Consider the following 7,588-nt stretch of genomic DNA (forward strand, 5'->3'; position numbering starts at 1 on the left):
TCTCTCTAACCCCTACTCCTCCATTGTCTTGCCTTGCAGGTTGCCGCCGTCGCGGAGCTGGACGAGGTCATGGCGTCTCCAAGCTTTTTTAGGCTGATGCTCCTCTGTCCACAGAATCCCGGAGCAGCAAGGTGTGTTGTTGCTACTCCCTACACCTCTTGATGTTACCATTCTCCATCCACAGCTACCATTTGGGGAAAAAGCTATCCAGAAATAAGATTCACGGGAGCCCTCGGACGCACACAAAGCTCAGCGCAATCCGGCCGTCTTGCTTAGTGTAATTACCCAAGTGCTTAGATTATTGAGTAGTGGAAATCGTGTTGTTTTGCCTTACTTTCTTTCTCATTTTAGATCCTGCCTTAACCATACGAAGTAGTTTGATGCCTGACAAATAGGCTGAGCCTATAAGTTTGACTGTGAAAAATAAACTGAGCTTATAAGTTTGACAGCCATGTTAATGACTTTCTTTTGACTGCAACCATCTCTCTCCATTCCTATTTCTCAAGTGGGAGTAGTGTCACTTCCAGGAAATAGGTCTCTGTATGCTTAATGCATGTACCTGGATTCCTTAATGATTATGGCTGCTTATTTATTTTCTTGGTATTGGGTTACTAATGTAGAGAAATATAATTATTCCAATATTTTAGTGGTCGGACCCTTCCCCAGACCCTGCACAAGCGGGAGCTACATGCACTGGGGCTGCCCTTTTTTTTTCTTATTATCTTTCCTATTTCTGGTTCCTTAACTGAACTTTGCCATTCTCTACAAAATTATAAGAGCAATGATGGATTGGAAAAATGATTAATACTGCTTATTTATTTTCTGGGTGTTAGATTACTAATTCAGATAAACACAATTATATGATTTTATCGTTATAATCAGATGGGGAAGCGATAGCTTTGGAAAATGACAACGGTTGCTTATCTCTCATCTCTGCTAGCTGTATTCATGTAAATGCCCATGTGTCTTATTTCCATGGTGCTCCTGTTGCTCAATCGCTGGCCATCCATGGTGTGGTACCGGTACAGGGATGCTGTTGTGGCCGTTGTCTGGTGGTGCGGTTAGGGTTTGTGGCTGGTGCTCCTAGAGATTGGCTCGCCGTTGCACCTTTGGCTGCTACTCCGACTTCGATGATGGTTAGATGGTACTACTGCTCTGTTGGTTTCACCATCTTTGGCTGTATGTTTGGGTGTGTAGGATTCTCATTGAGTGAACAACCTCCTAATATTCTAATTCATCCGGACGTACAAATTTTGAGGACTCAACCTTTTTTATATGAAGAGGGAAACACCTTTGTTTAGGAAAAAAAAATGCATATATAGCTAACTAATCTATCCACTTCTGCCTGGCATGTAATAGGGGTATATGTTCATGATTTATCCAATATAGCCTAATTCATATTTTTGTGGGCCCTGAGTATATGTTATAATCCACTTGCTAAATATGCACATTCCTTTTTTTTAAATAATAATTATGCTCATGTAGTTAGATTCTTATCCATCTACTTTGCTTCGGTGGATTCTTCTATGGTTTGCACTATTAACGATCTTTAGAAAAAGCTCATGCATTTATTATGCTCTTGCTGGACAATTTCTGATTCTGATTGTGATTATGCTCTTGGTGGACAATTTCTGGTTATGATTGTGACTGTCAATTTTATTCGTGTTTAATTGGTATACTGTTGGTGTACCTAATAGTTCGCGAGCCTTCTTGCATGATTGTGCTTTCATACATATATATGTTCTTTCAAACTGTAGATATGTTCTGATGCACCTGTGCTATTTTTTCCCTCTATTGACACGCTAAATGGTTTTCAGCAGCATGAAAGTGATACATATATGTGATGATTTCTGACCTGACTTCTGCTGGGATGACTCTTGCAGCAGTCGGTATCCGGTACATCGAGTTCAGGGACGTGGGGTGGAGTGGCTATGACTGGGAGGAGCCCTGCAACGACCTCAATGCCTACTGCCACGACCACGAGAACTGTGTCAGGAAAGGAAGGTACTAACTAACTGCATACATATTCCTAGCTTTGGCAAAGGAGGATTACTAGATCGGTCAACTCAGGAAGCCCTGAACAACCATACATCATGCTGTGTTGTTTGGACATGTTAATTCAATTGGTAGCATTGATAGATAAGCTGAGCAAGCAGTGAGTGTTGTGGTTAGAGAGTTTCTGAATTTTTAGGTTCCTGCTAGCTCTACTGTACTCTGTCATTTGGTCGTATACTTTTAGGTTACTCGCTTGCTGGATTAAAGCTACATATTTATATGATATATAGAACTTTTGCATAGCATGTTTTGGCTTCCGGAACATTCTGGAGATTGCTTCTTAGTTTTGAGCCAGTAATAACTATACGCCAAATAAGCTAACTGGCCAGCTCACCATTTTTGCATCTTAAGGACTCTGGGAGCATCTTAGCATTACCGAACCACCATTTTGTAGGCAACACCTTTTGTTAGTCTTCAGCACTGTTTATGTAGCCTACCTGCATGGCCATTGAGTGATAAAAAATGGTTAAAGCTACTTGATTGCTGGGTATGTTTATTTCATTATGAATTTGGACAATTTTTCATATGCATATTTTATACGAGTTTGCTACTTCACTAACATCATATTGTGATAGCCTTTGAAGGTCACATGTAGATATGCCTTTGAATGTCCAGACCTAATTAGTTTCTCATCCCCAACATCCAGGGTACACAACTGGGGATGACATTGCTCATTGGCAGGCTACGTGGCCGTGTTGAAGAACTGGGGACTGTCTCCGTCTTAATTGTCGATGATACCTCTATGTTGCCTCTCATGGCCTTTTTACTTTGTTTGTACAATGAATGCTTGATTGGACATTGATTCTTTATTCATGGTGGATTTGTACAGTTACAAACTGTTTGTGCAATCTTTGATTTAAGTTTTAAAATGAGAGGATGAAATAATGGATTTGAGCATTGGTGTTGGATGTTTTTTTCTTGGTGTTGGATTATTGATATGAACAAATGCAAGTACAATTGTCGCAATACATGATATCAAGATACCTGCTATGTATATTCTCCACTAAAACATAGGATTAATACGGTTGTTATGTGTTGTAAGCTGTTATACACTGATAACTGCTTATCCTTTTCGTCTCTTGCTCCTGAGCCTTTTTCATATACTAATAACTGCTTATCCTTTTGAACATGCAAGGCTCAAACATGCTTGACTATTTCATGTATCTGCTCTCTGTTGAAATCTCACCTGAAATAGATCATTCATACTCTTTGATTAGTATTGGATCAGTAAACATCTTTTATCATTTTCCCTCCTTATCTACATTTCCATCCTGTAAATACATTCTCTATTACCGGGTTAGTTAAAACGTGGTCAGGCGAGGTGCGGCAGGCCGCACTTCCTATCTAGTATTTGGGATAGCAAGTCAAAATAGGCTGTTTTTACTTACACTCCGCCCTAACAAAATCAAAGCGCCTACATCATATTATAAGCTAATGAGTCACTGCCACTACTAATCAATCATGCATACATATTCCACGGTTTGATCGATTGTACGTTCAATATGAGGACGGCGATCTTCCGTTTTTCGTCGGTCGTTCCTCGTCCTGTCAGTCAGTCTGTCTTGTCACCTCGCCCCGGCTGTATGTAAGTACCTACGTACGTGGCAGTAGAATTGTCCATGCATCACGCATCACCATGTTTTAACACTTCCAGTCAGCAACACTACCGTAATTAGTACTATTCTGACCGCACTGCTTACGAGAGTGAGAGTCGGCCGTGGCGCGCGGCGGCGCGCGTGGTGCGCGGCGGATATGAAGGTCTTGGCAACGGCCGCGGCAAACGCGTGGCGTCGGCAACGCGCGACGAGTCCACGAGCGGTGTGGCGTGATGCCGGGCGCGCGGCGAGCGCGTGGCGTCGGCAACGCGCAGCGAGTCCGCGGCGATGTGGCGTGATGCCGTGCGCGCTACGAGCAGCGGCGGTCGCGGAGGACCTGCGTGGTGGCGCAGAGGCCGCGGCTGCTCGGCGGGACGACCGTGGAGGTGCTGTGCTGCAGTTGACGGCGCAGCGGTGCAGGACAATAAGCGCGGCTTAGGAAGGTGTAGTGAGAGGAATTTGGCATCAGAGCCTCGTAGCGATCAGGGCGCGCCGACGATGTCCATCGTACCCTACGGTGGCGGTTCGGGCGGCGCGGTGGCGCATCCAGCGCCGGTGCTCATGGGGGAGAACTACGTCACCTGGGCCATCTAGGTGAGTGCATGACCGGAGAACATCACATCAGGCGGTTAACTCGTTAGTACAACTCATTGTCTAGTCTGCAGAATTCCAATCGCCGTGACATTATGGTTTTTTTACTTTTCTTGCAGAAATCTTAGCAAGATCAACGTAATCGGTGCGTTCCGTTGGTCAACCTGAAAGATTCCTATTGACAATCTCAGGTAACATGGTACACACAAACCTAACTTATCCTCAAACCTAACTTCTCCTGGCTTAGCTTACTACTAACAATGGAAAATTGCCAGCGCGTTGCGATGGGAAATGGTTGATAACATGAGAGCCAAATTTTAAAATATATTTGGCTTATTATATTCGATTATATATAGTTGTAATAATAATTGTTAAATATAAGTAACATAATTGAATGGAAACATTTTTCATGCATAGTTGAAAATGTTGTGGTGAATCTTTTCCCATGAATGAATTCATGCTGCATGAATGCATGTTGAGGTGAGTCTTATCCCATTCATAATTATATGGTGAGGTGACATGCTTACATGTTGAGATAATAAGTTACAACCTCCGTCTGGGTTTTTAACCCCCACTATATATTTTGTATCAAAGTTGGACCACATATTTGAGTAGCAAAATATTAATGCATGCCACAAAAAATTATATTGTTGTATTCATATTTGAAGGTTTACCAGTCCTGTGTATTTTGGGTCATAATTTGACCATGATTTTAACTAATAAAATATAAAGTATACGTAGCAAGAACAATATCATTAAAACTATACGTACTCTCTCCCTTTCGGTTTATTTGGCTTATCTCAAAAAAATTGTTTTTGTTTTATAAGTCTCAATTTTGTTGCTCCCCATCACATGTTCAGATTTTGAGGTGCATTAAATCGCTACATTCAAAGATTAAAAGAAAACTCACCGGAGCATGTAAAACTTCTTAGTCAATTAGTAAACACACTTTTTTGAGGAAAACAAGCGTATCAATTGAGTATTTTTGCAACATACAAAATTTATTCCACCACTCATCATCTACCATGATTGGTGAGAATTTTGAATTGAGCCCTGTAGACCGGGAGGGATGGAGTAACTTTTTGTGGCATGCATTAACATTTTGCTACTCAAATATGTGGTCAAACTTTGACACAAAATATGATGGGGGCTAATAAATCCAGACGAAGGTAGTATATAGGATTCATGTGCGTGCACGCATTCTTGGTGTTTTAGAATATGTGATGCGGCCACAAGTGGTTTTTCGGTTAGAAGTACTACTCCTAACTACTACCTCCTTTCCGGTTTATTGGGTTCATCTTGCAAATCACATTAACCAATCAAGGAGGACCTATTTAAGTGTTAGGCAACATATTAATGTTACATGTATGGCCCTCTCACTCCTTCTTGCATTGGTTGGTTTTACATTGGGAAAAAAATTTTGATAGAATGTAATGTGGACATTCCTATATTTGCATGTTCCCAAGACAATGAGCCTTACAAATTGAAAATTTCTGATTTTTGAGATAGGCCTCTAAACCAAAAGGGGCGGAGTATTTAGCTAGCTAGCTAGGTGAGTGAAATGTAGCCAACATCTACATCGTGTGATCGGATTACAGTATATATTAGTCATACGAAGGGAACTAATAAACTCGGAAGGATGTAGTAGTAGCTTGCTAATGCTTGCTCAGTTGGTTATAATGTTTTTTCTCTCACAAATTAATCAAAAAATGGACTTTTAACTGGAAGTCGCAACAATATTCATCCAACACAATGTATAAGCATTTGATGGGAAACCAGAGGCATCTTATTTTTTTTGAGGTGTCTCTAGAAGTGTGCTAGCATAATCAGACATACGATTCTTTTGGCTGGCCATGTATGACATGATCAATTCCAGAGAACTACTCAAACAAAAATCCTTCCACATGAAATCCTCTGATTGTGCCCTTTGTAGTGACAATACTGAGGATATTGTCCAGCATTTTCCATGGGACTGCACTTTTGCTCAATCTTGCTGGGATTCTGTTTCTCGGGCACCTCCTTCCTTGATGAGGTGGTCTCCTTCACCAGATCCCCCCCCCCCACCACCACCACCAAAATGTCATGGACATTATCATCATGGGCTATTGGAACATTTGGATGTAGCAAAATGGAAAGATTTTCAGAAATAAGGAGTCAAGTCTGACTTCTAAAAAGTATAGATTAAATCAATATCTCATACTTGTCAAGCATAGGACCAAGGCAAAAAAATATTGATTGCCTGGATGAGTGGATTGAATCCTTGAGGTAATTTGACCTAGTCTCTTCATATTATTTGTTCCTTATGTTAGAAAAAACTATAGTGGGATAGTTGGTTTTTGTTTTCTTTTTTCCTTTGTTGTATTTGATTTGTTTATAAATTTTTATGGGTCGCGCTAACTACCACACGTGTGGCAAGAAGAGAGACGCACCACACGTCTCTAATGTAAACAGATTGCCACGTCATCGCATGCATGCATGCAGGAATCTTTTTGGATTTTTAGTTTTTAAAATGTTTTATCTCTTAAACAAAAAATCCGATTGAAAATCCGTTTTCACCATTAAATCCCTCGCGATGAGATCTTCGAAACTAGATCCCATGTTGATATGTTTTGATGAATTTTTTTTTTGGATTAAAAGTTGTCATGTCTATTGCATATGAATTGCCATGATGTTTACACTGAAGTTGCCATGATATGTTTCAGCTATTTTCTTTTACATTTAAAAGTAAATTTTGACATTTATAAAACGGGGAATTAAGAAACTAGACTTGCCATGAACCATAAACTAAAATTTCCATGATACATGCACGTAAAATTGCCATGGTTCATACAAAAAATAATTTTCATGGTCAAAGTACTGGAGTTGCCATCATCAAAATACTAAAATTGCCATGATCTACAAACTAAAATTGCCACATGGCAACTTTAGTTTAAGCCCTATGACAACTGCAGTGTAAACATCGTGGCAACTTCTGGCAAAAAAAAAATTCGTCGAAAAATATCAACATGGGGTCTAGTTTTGAAGATCTCGTCGAGATGGATTTAATGGTGAAAACGGATTTTTAGTTCGCTTTTTTATTTAGGAGATACAACATTTTTAAGCCAAAAACTAAAAAAAAATCTGCTGATGTCATCTATTCATACATGGCAAAATGAGTGGTGATGGAGGCGTGTGGGTGATGTGCAAACGCCCACACGTGTGGGCGTTAACATTTCCGATTTTTATATACTCAACGAAAAATAAGATAGAAAATTTTCTATGATTTCCAGATCAAAAAATCAATCAATGTTCCCATTAAATAAGCATAGTCTAAGAAAGCCATATTACTTTGAGCTGCAATGTCAAAT

The sequence above is a fragment of the Triticum dicoccoides genome, chromosome 3B (genome assembly GCF_002162155.2).
Source record: "Triticum dicoccoides isolate Atlit2015 ecotype Zavitan chromosome 3B, WEW_v2.0, whole genome shotgun sequence".
NCBI lineage: Eukaryota > Viridiplantae > Streptophyta > Magnoliopsida > Poales > Poaceae > Triticum > Triticum dicoccoides.